The sequence below is a fragment of the Benincasa hispida genome, chromosome 4, assembly GCF_009727055.1.
Source record: "Benincasa hispida cultivar B227 chromosome 4, ASM972705v1, whole genome shotgun sequence".
In the NCBI taxonomy this organism is placed as follows: domain Eukaryota; kingdom Viridiplantae; phylum Streptophyta; class Magnoliopsida; order Cucurbitales; family Cucurbitaceae; genus Benincasa; species Benincasa hispida.
This window is the reverse complement of record NC_052352.1, coordinates 14,618,203-14,629,645: the sequence shown is the minus strand read 5'-3', so window position 1 is coordinate 14,629,645 and position 11,443 is coordinate 14,618,203. Positions and strand designations below refer to the sequence as shown.

The window sequence follows — 11,443 nt, the reverse complement described above, 5'->3', positions numbered from 1 at the left end:
GATGATTGTAGTGTGCACCATTTACTCGTCCAGAGATCTCTTACATGGATATGTTGATGCTGATTAGACTTCAAATCCAAACAAGGGGTTCGAAGAAATAATCTGTTACTTCCCATAAGTATGGAGGCCAAGTATCGTTATTTAACTATAGTTGCTACTGAATTAGTATGGCTTAATTCTCTATTTTCGGATCTCCTCACAATCCCATTTTACATTCGAAGACAAAACATGTGGACTTAGATATATACTTTGCACATGCATATTACCAAAATTTGTTAGAGTGGTGTGAGTGCAGGAGTTTTGTTTATGTTTATTTATATATGAAATGCTACATTCGGAACTAAAACAAGAAAGAAAAGAAATGCTACTTTCCTTATTATTTTCCTAAAAGCAAATCAATCAAAGCCTAGCTAATAGAAAGAATCCCTACTTTGTACTCCTAAAGGCTAAAAAAGAATGTCGAAATCTTTACGGGATAGGAGTGATTCATTGCCAATCCGCATACACCTTCCGGATATCGTGCTCCTCATTGCATCTTCATATAACCTTCCAATCCCCAGTTAGTTCCCCACAAGTTCTTTATGATCCAGTAATCTGTTCCGTCTTCCTCCATTCCTAGCCTCTAAGTAATATCGAAAACGTCGCCCACTAGCAAATATCGAGTGTGCGACAGTTTTCTTCAAAGCATTCTCATTATTTGGAAGTACATTCTCATATCCATCAATTGTCACTCTCTTATTACCCTGTTAAATCAAACATAATGATAAATTTAATAGCGTAGACATAGAATTTTGTTTTTTCAATTATGTAATGTAGTGTTTAGAATATTTCCAGACTCACTCTCTGTGCGAGGCAATATCTGTTTTCAGCATAGTTTCCTCAGTTGTGATCCCATTGTTTTCCATCATGAATTCAAAAGCCGAGTCATAAAATCCTCCACCGCAACCTCCATCTATGTAATCACAATCAACCACTCCGTCTCTGTAATCACAATCAACCACCTAGCCACCACTGCAATTGCCCAACAACTTTTGAATAATTAGGAATTTTACAAAGCAAAAATTCAAAATTAATTATTACCACAACCGCCTTGGTTTTTTATGTTAGTGACGACTCCTTTTTTCCTCCAATCGATTGAAGATGGAAGATCCTCAGCATACTCATACATGAACCCACCGACCACCAACAGCTTCTATTTTCTTGGCATGTAAGTTTTTGTAGTAGGTAATATTGGAGCTAACATGTGTGTTAATAAACTCATCATCAGACATATCAGCTTACTGGTTCAACTTCAACTTTAATGATTTGTTCATTTGGTTCACTTTGAACACATACTTTGCATTTTCTTTGAACACCTTAAAACGATTGTGCATCTCCCTTCCATTTCTTGAGATTCTATGGTGGCTACTCCATCTCTTATATGGATGCTATAGACTTTCTTCATATTCTAACTCTTTCCCTTCGATTTTAAAGCTCTGAGCAATCAAAACAAGAGGAACAATGAGAGATTTCATAATGACTATTGTGATATGAGATTTGAGTAATAAGATAGATAAAGAAGCTTTTGGTTAGAGTTGATTTGCCAGGTTGCTTTTGGTTTGAGTTGATTTGCCAGGTTTAGGCACGTGTTACTCAACTGTATGATCACTTTCTCCCATTAAAATTTTCGTGGTTATAGATTTTTTTTTCTTGATTTAGGATATTGGTTAAGATTTAACTCATTAATTTTAATTTTATTTTATTTTTAATGGTTAGGTTGTTGAGATTTTCATGTGTTGATGAATTGGTTGATTTACTCACTCATATTTAGAATTTTCTTTTACATATTTAAATGGGTAGTTTAACTTGTTTATAAAAATAATATAGATTTTTAAGGATCAATTAATTATATGAATATATATAATTGATTTAAATAACTGTAGTTTTTTATAATTTTATTTTATATAATATAGTCATGATAAAGATAATAATTAATTTTGATCTTACGGTACTTTTGCTTTTAAATCTAATGAACTTAATAAGGGATGGTTATAAGAATTTTTCATGATTTTCTGTCCTATTTAGTTAAAAATATTCATGGCTATTCACTTTATCATAATTTTGTATGTTGAGATTTTATTATTTAACTCAAGAGGGATGGACTTTAGCCTCTCTTCCATTTTTTTTATATTTCTTAAATTTTATTGTTAAAAAATTAGTTAGATTCTTTTACTGATATTTGAATAAGTGGTCTTACTTTTTCAAAATTTAAAATGAAATTTCTCAAAAGTATCAACAAATATATACATTTAAAAATAATTTCCAATAAAACTTTTTGAAAATTTATAAAATAATTGATTATTCAGTAATTGTTATAATTTTATAATTGCGTGGATAAATACTTTAGTGACTAATTTGATGTTTATCAACTTTAGTTATAAGTATCACTCATCAATCTATGAATTATGTAATTAATAAAATTAATAATATTTTTGTAAGCCTTTAAAAATATTTTATTACTTATGTATAACAAATATTTTAATTTTCTTTTTGACAATTATAAAAGAAAGTAAATAAAAATGTTAATGTAAAAGTAAACAAGATATTGTCAACTGAAACATTTCTTTTAAGTACCGGGATATGATGATTTAAACATATGAATTTATAAGTCATTTAAAACAAAATTGTCGTTTTTTTTTAATAATAGAGTACAATTATGAGTGAATTGTTTGTTGTGTAAAATCTATAATTTTATAAATCTTTATAAATAAAATAAGCTCATAATGGTGATAAAATATATGGTGATGCTATTTTAACTTGTCAGATACTTCACTACCTAATTTAATTGTTTTTTTAGGCATCTAAATTCAAATTCAGGTGTTTTTTATTTTTGAAAACTTGAAACTTAAATATTAAAAATTCCATCTTTTTTATATAAAGAGAAATTGAGCTTATTTATTAAAAATTCCATCTTTTTTATATAAACTTAAATATTATATATCATTTTTTCATTTTATAATTTTAGCTTTAAATAAAATAGTTTTGAAATTTTGGTAAAATATTATAATATAATTTTTTGTAGAATAAGATAAATTATAATTTTAAAACAATGATGGTTATTTTAGTTTCTAAATTATATTAAATATTAATTACATTGTTAATTCTACTTCGACCAAATTTTACGATGTTTTGAGTAACTGGAATGGATAAATAAGTTTTTAGATAGTTCGTTTACAATGTATGTTTAGGCAACTTATATTATATAAAAATGATTTTGTTATATGTATATATTGTAAACTTATGATCGCCTTTTACAAAATATATATATATATATATATATATATATATTCCAGCATAATAGTTAAAAGATTTACTTTATTCATTGTAGGTTTAATTATATTTTTTAATTGGCTAGGTTCTTTAGCGTTTTGTGTGTTAACTAATTGGTTGAAATTCTTTTTGATACCCAATTGGTTGAATTGAATAAGTTAATGTTTTAAGATTAGTTAATGTTTTAAGATTTTCTTTTTAGATATTTAAAAATTAAATGAGTAGTTTTGCTGGTATAAAAAATATTTTTTTTAAAAAAAAAACAATTGTAATCGAGTTTTTTAAAATTTTTAACAAATAATTAATTTAAATAATTGTAATTGTTATAGTTTTATTTGTATAATATAGTCCAGACAAACATAAAATGGTTTTGTTAAATATCTATCATTTAAAAAAAGGGAGCATTGATTTTCCTATCTATACTATTTAAAAGAAAAGGAGCATTGATTTTCCTTTTTTGCCATTTTTAGTTGATGATCATATTTATATTTTACTTAATTAAGAGGTCGTCAAAGAGAAGATAGTGATTGTTTTCATGTTTTTGTAATTTTTTTTACATTTTAAATTTTGTAAATGCATACCAATGAGTTTGGGGGTTTATAAAATTTTCTACTATTTCTACATGTTTTTGTTCTTTTTTTCTCTTTTCGAATTTTTTGTGAGTACACACGAATTCAACTTTATATAATTTTGAAACAATTTATAAAATCAAAATAAAATTTAAAATCAAGAAGGAGAACATTGCAAATCTACAAAATAATAATAAGAATAAGAATAAGTTTTAAGAGTTTACGTATAGTTTGGTTTAAATTAAAATTTTAAAAAGATTAAATTAAGATCATAATCAAATTATTATTTGAACGAAATCTTTTTATACGAAAATAGAAAAATGGAATATTTTCATTTAAATTAAAGTGTAAAATTAAGAGAATAATCAAATCATCAAACTCAAAATAAATAAAATATCATGGTTTAATTTCAAGTTTAAAATGTAGTCAAATCATTCAAAGGATTATTATTTTTTTTAATCTTCACGTGTAGCTCATAATTTTTTTAGATAAATTAAAATTGTATTACTAAACTTATAATTAAATTCTCTTTTTAAATTTTACATAACATGTACCATACACGTAATATCAACATAGTAAATATAAATGGTTCTCGTTAGGATCATCATTATTAAGTCTAATAATGATTCGGTTATAAAAAAAAAAATCTTTAAATTTTTTTGAGTCTAACATAATGGTTCAGATTCATTTCCTTCATTTTAAGTTTACGTTTTTTTTTATTGGTTAGCTTGTTTAGAATTTTATGTGTAATCAATTGGTTGAAATTTAATATTTATTGTTTTCAGATTTTCTTTTAGATATTTAAATGAGTAGTTTTACTTGTTTATAAAAATATAATTTTATTTTACATAATATAGTCATAATAAAAAAGTTAATAACATATTATGGTGTTTCTAAATTGTATGATCATATTAAAGATGAGATGGTTATAGAAATTCTTCAACTTTCTTGTTTTCTTAGGTTATTATCACTTTATTATTTTTTTTTTATGCTGAGATTTCCCTATGTTAATTCAATATCAACTTACTCTAATCTCTTTTTCTTTTTTTTTTTTAAATAATTTTCAAAATGTATTTCTTAATTTTTGTTTTTAAAAGTTAGTTAAATTTTTTTAAAAAATCATTACTCTTTATAAATTTAATATGAATTTTCTTTAAAGTAAGAATAATATCTATTTAAAAATGTTTATTAATAAAACCTTTTTTTAATTAATAAATAATTTATTGATTCAGTAATTGTTATAATTTTTTATATATATATAATATAGTTATGGATATATTTCAATGATTAATTTTGATATTTAGTGGTTATAAGTATCACCCATCAATAAATTTTGTGAAGAATTATATAATTGATAAAAATTCAAATTTTTATAAGTCAATAAAAATATTTTATTCTAAATACAGTCATATTGTTAAATGTTTGTCACATTTGAACATCTCCTTCACACATTTATATTTTTTATTAATCTCATTTTAATAACACATGTCGAAGACTCACTAAAAGGAAAAAAAACTTATATTAACCTTGAAAAATAGTTTGACACCACAACAATTTGATTAATCGTGGTTCAAACTGGTCTCATAGGCCCTATAGCCTTTTATATTAAGCCTATGAATTTTAGTTTTTATAATTACAAAGTAACTCATTTAGAGTTCATCATCAAACATTTTTTTTAAGTATAACATGGTGTGGTGATTTATTTTTATTCTAGTTTACTAGTTAGGATTTAGTTCATTAATTTAATTTAATTTTTTTTTTTGTTAGTGTTAACCAATTGGTTGAACTATAATAATTCATTAATTAAGCTATTTATATATACGTGTCAATTGATCATTTTTCGTTATAGATTTTTTTATTTGATCTATTTATATAAACGTGTCAATTGATCACTTTCTCTGTGTTATAGATTTTTTTCTTGATCATAGGACACTCGTAACTCGTTAACTTTAATTTTTTTTTAATAATTGGGTTGTTGAGATTTTAACCAGTTAATTGAAATATAGGTGAACTCATATTTAAAGATTTTTCTTTTAGATGTTCAATTGGGTAGCTACTTCTTTATAAAGATTATTATGGATTTTCTTACAATTAATGATACAGTTATATTTTTTTAAGAAATAATTACTAATCAAGTTTTTTAAAACAAATAATTAATTTAAATAATTGTCAACATTATAGTTTTATTTTATATAATATAGACACGATAATCACGTCAAAAGTTATTTTCGATATTGGAGTGTTTCCAATTTGTATGATTTTAGTAATGAGATGGTTTTAGGATTTTTTTGATGTCCTATTTAGTTAAAAATATTATTATTGCTATTATAATAGTCATGATCGTTAAAAGTTATTTTTATATTGGAGTGCTTCCAATTTGTATGATCTTAATAATAAGATGGTTATAGGATTTCTTTGAGGTCCTATTTAGTTAAAACTATTATTACTTCTATTATTATCGATTTATCATTACTATTTGTCTTGGATTTTTTTTGTATATTGCGATAAAACTCTAACTTTTGTTTACAAATTTTGTAAAAATATTTTTTATATTTCTTAAATTTTATTTTAAAAAATTTTAGTTAATTCTTTTCTTAAGAAATTATTAGATTCTATGGTTAATATTTGAATGAGTGTACTTTCTAAAAATTTAAAATTAATTTTGTTAAAATTAATAACAAATAAATATTAAAAATAACTACTAATAAATATTTTTTAAAAATTATAAATAATCGATTGATTCAATAATTTTCATAATTTTATTTAATATAATATAGTTATGGAAGCATTCGATGGTTATAAGTATCACTCATTACAATGAGCTATCTAATTAATGAAAATGAAAATATGTTTTGAAGTGGCGTGAGTGTAGAAAATTTTTCCTTTCGTAATGCAACATCCGAATTTTTGTCCGAAATGTAATGTTAGTATTTTATAATATTTGAGATCATTTTTTAATTTTAAAAATTTAATTGGATTATTGAGATTTAATTACTAAGAAAGAGATGTTTCAATTTAATTACAAAACAGATGCACTCTAGGGGAAAGGAAAAAGAGTGAGCCATGCAAGGAAAATCTTCAGGCCCTACTAGTATAGAGTTTCAGTTCATGTTGCATTTATTGGATATAAATGCTTGACCCAGTAGTATTTTTATACTCACTCTTTCTTTTTTTTTTTTTTTTCAGGTAAGGGTAAGAGCATATCGGCGAATGACAAGTGGAATCCGTGATCCAGCCACTGGGACCAGTCATATGCTTCCGCTCATGTTTTTCAGGATTTGATGTCTTAGAGTTTCTAGTTTTGATGTTTGGACTTGAAATTTTGGTATTTGTATTTTCAAACTTTTCATGAGGATTTTCTAGTTTATTTTATGGTTTTAAGGGTACCCTACTGAAGGAACTCTATTTACAGAGAACCTTTGAGTGGAAACGGATCGTCCAAATCCCATGTGATTGAACACATACATTTACAGTCATACAAGAATAAATTATGCATAAATCTAAATTACAACATGCTTTCGAAATAAAACAAAGGTTGAGAGATTATACCTTTAAAAAACCATTTTTCAAGTAATCCCTCGATCTAACTTGTTCACGAATGCTTCAAACAAGTCACGAGCACTCCTTGAACAAGCAGAAAGTAAAAACTCAATCCTCGAACCAATCGGTACACTACCACTTTGTGACCTTAGTATTCTCGGTATGAGAATCCAGGAGTGGTGGCCTCTGGCTAATTTTGGTTAGAGGTAGAGATGTCCACGAGGCGGGGTGGGGTTGGGGATGCCATTCCCTATCCCCGTCCCCACTCCCTATTTTATTCCCCATCCCCGTGAAATTTCCTACGGGGATTGAGGCGAGGATTCCCTGCTGGGAATTCGCAGGGATCGGGTTCCCTGCGGGAAATTTTTTCCATTACCTTTTTTTTTTTGTAAAAATCCATCAATTTAAATCATTGATGTGAGCAAATTTTAATTAAATAATTAACTTTATCACTAACTTGTTTATTATGGTTAGTTTTATATGACAATTTGAATTTAAAGATAAATTACTCAAATTTTGGTCTAAAAAAGCTAATTAATTTTTTAGTAAAAATAAACAAATATAAATTAAATTATTCACATATATAATCTCAATTTAAATATATTCATTAGCTTTCCCAAAAAATAATCAAATTTGAAATTTAAATATAATAATAATAATAATAACATAACATTAGATATATTAAATAAATATGTAAAAGCTAATCGGGGCAGGGTCGGGGCCGAAGAATGCATTCTCCATCCCCGTCCCTGTTTAGCTCACGGAAATTTTTTTTCCCCAATCCCTCTCCCATTCCCCGCCTAATCGGGGAATCCCCATCCCGTGGGGCCCGTCCCGAACGACAAAGGAAATTGGACATCTCTAGTTAGAAGGGAGATTGGAGTTTGAAGGAGGAAGACGATCGAGTAGCAGACAAAGGCAATCGTGTAGATGAGGAAGTCTATCGCATAGACTATATTACTTGATCGTTTAGAAAGACAAGTCTATCGCATAGGCTCTGAAGAAAAATCATGTAGATACTCGATCGTCTGTCTTTTTCTTGTTCTCAGAATAATAAAATCAATTTCATTTATCCCAATTCGCCATAAAACTAAATAACTACCCACTAAGGGTGGTTAGAGAGAAAAAGGATAGTTATCAAATAATTAATACATTATAAATAAATATGATAACTAACTTATCATATTATATTTATATAGTTTTAATATTGTATCATATACAATATATAAACCATAGTTCTTTTTCTCTATTTTATGGCATTTAATATAAATCATATTTATATTAAATTTAACAACTATGAATCTTATTCATAGAAAATATATTTGAATCATATTCAAATATTTATTCTTTCAATTAAATAATAATGTATCAAATACATTATATCAATTATATCATATAGAATTGAATTAATTTAATTATATAATATATAATCAAACTCTCTCTTATTAATTTGAACATTCAAATTAACCCAAAAACTTATTCTCAACTTAAATCTATTGAACTACTAAAGGAACCTTATGGATCTGTAGCTTGAAGCTCCAATGGTATGTGAATAACTGACTAAACTCTTTAATCATATTATCCACCATCCGTTAACTGTCGGGCACTCCACTAAAGACCGACAGCTGCACTTTTCACACTACAGATGTATTTCTGTGTCCATTGGATATAACCAATCAACAGTACGATGACCCTTCACAAATCGCTCGTAAGTACAACTGGGCTAAATTGTCGTTTGTCCCTGTAGATACATCTAACTCTTTAAGTACCACTGATCTCTCTAATGAACAATAGATCATAGTCCCACTATAACTAAACCCCTCTTAGGCCAAAAGAGGGTGTGGCGCCATATTGTTCAAGACCCGGAATCAATCCTTAAGGGGAGCAATTTATCTACTTACCTCTGCTGAAGGAGTGAATTCCATCTTGTGTAGCTGAGTTCCCAGCTCCCCAATCAGACAAATCCCTAAAATGGTAGTTTTATTGAGTCGACGATCTGGCCACTCTCGCCCATGCAAATCAAAGGACTGCCTTCATAGGTAGGAGTTCACAATTCACTCAGGATTAAGGTCATGTTACCTATGGTCATCCTAGTGAAATGAAAGTCTCAATTATGAACAACGTTATATAATGAGACTAAAAATTTCATGGTCCAGTCTTATACAAACTCTTTTGTATAGAATATCCCCGCTTGCATGTCTAATACATGATGATCAAGATCAAATCATTTGTAGCACTTTACAACATTTGTAACACCTATAAGTGGGCCATACTCGTGGTGTCACTAGGATAAGGTACCCAGCCTTATCCATATAATACAGACCATTTAAGTTATCATTTAAACATGATCCACTTATATGTTTCCACATACATGTTTAAGTTTCAATTATAACCATGGATCTTAGTTTATTAGTTTGTGGTTAATGCAACTAAAGTATCATATATTTCATAGACAGAAGTGAATAAAGTATCATATATTATTAATCACCGAAATGTTTGTTCATACAAATATTTACAAACTACAGAACCCTATGAGATTTAGGGCATCAACTCCAACAATCTTCCATTTGTCTAAAAACTAGTGGGGTGTACAAGATAATCAAATTACAAATACACAAAAAATAAACTAGGGCACAACAAGCTCAATACAAGATTTCCCACTTGCCTTTATCCAGCTGTGGTCTGTCTCATAGTCCTATACTCTGCAAGTGACCCTCAAACACTGTAGCCATGAGAGCCTTTGTAAACTGATCTGCAACGTTGTGCTCTGAAGCTATCTTCGTGACAATCACGTCCCCTCAATATACGATCTCTCGAATGAGATGGAATTTTCGCTCAATGTGCTTGTCGCGCTTATGACTCCTAGGCTCACGGGAATGTTATTTATTTGGTTTTACTAAGTTATGAAAAGATATCAATTTAAATTTTATGCATGCATGTCTATAGTAACGACCTATGTTAGAGATCTCGAAAAGTTGGGTCGTTACACATAAACTCCTATATATGTCTTGAATTGTAATAAGTTGTTGAGTAGTTATGAAAATAAATAAGAAAGGGTTTCTCGTGATATTATGTTCTCTTTGATATCCGTTGATGGTATCAGAGCCATAGTCTTACGACCTAACACAATTGCGTTTCTTTTTCTCAATTTCTTCCAATTCAAGCAGTAGCTCGTCTCTTTTCTTTTATTATTTGATCTTTTTTTTTTGATACATTGATGAACACAGAGGCAAATTCTGATGGATATATCAATCCTGGAAATAAAATCTCAACTGTGAAGCTAAACAATGAAAATTATGTTACATGGAAAGTTTAAGTTGAAATTGCCCTAAAAGGTCATGGATTAGAAGATTTTCTCAGCGACAAATCAGAAGTTCCTCCTAAGGAAATCAAAGTTGTTGAAAGTATGAATACTGTAACTAAATCTAATCCTATCAATTTACGATGGAAACGTTAGGATCATTTAATTTCATCTTAGCTTCTTGGATCTATGACTGAGAGAATTTTATAACAAACTCTACATTGTTGATCAATTAAGGAGTCTTGAATTGTTTACTTAAGATTTTCATGTTAGCATAATTATTTTGTATCTATATTGAATAAATAACCCTAGATCATTCATGCCAAATTGTCAAGAATATTGATAACTTGTAGAAATACAAGTTATTTTGCATTTTTATTGAGAACATTTAGGAAAGTTAAGAGGAAATCACATTATCTTGATAAAAAAACATTCATACAAATAATCATATCTTATGATCATATACATACAACACTAATAATCCTTGAAAAATATAAAACTTGTCACTTTTGGACGTAGGATTCAGATGAAATGAGGAGAAAAAAGGCCAAAGAAACGAGTTGCAAACCGCGATCACATAGAATCTCGCCACGGCGATCAATTTACAACACATAGCACCACAAAATGAGATGAAACGTGACAAATTGAAAACAACAAATGTGTGGGCAGAGAAAGTCAATCTGGTAGCTGATGTGAGATGTTTGTAGCAGAGCCAACGAATCTT

The 11,443-nt window shown here is 27.8% G+C and overlaps 1 pseudogene; it reads right to left on the bottom strand.

Moving 5' to 3' along the window:
- Positions 1-439: 439 nt before the first annotated feature.
- LOC120076094 lies at positions 440-1,373 on the bottom strand (annotated as a pseudogene).
- Positions 1,374-11,443: the final 10,070 nt, after the last annotated feature.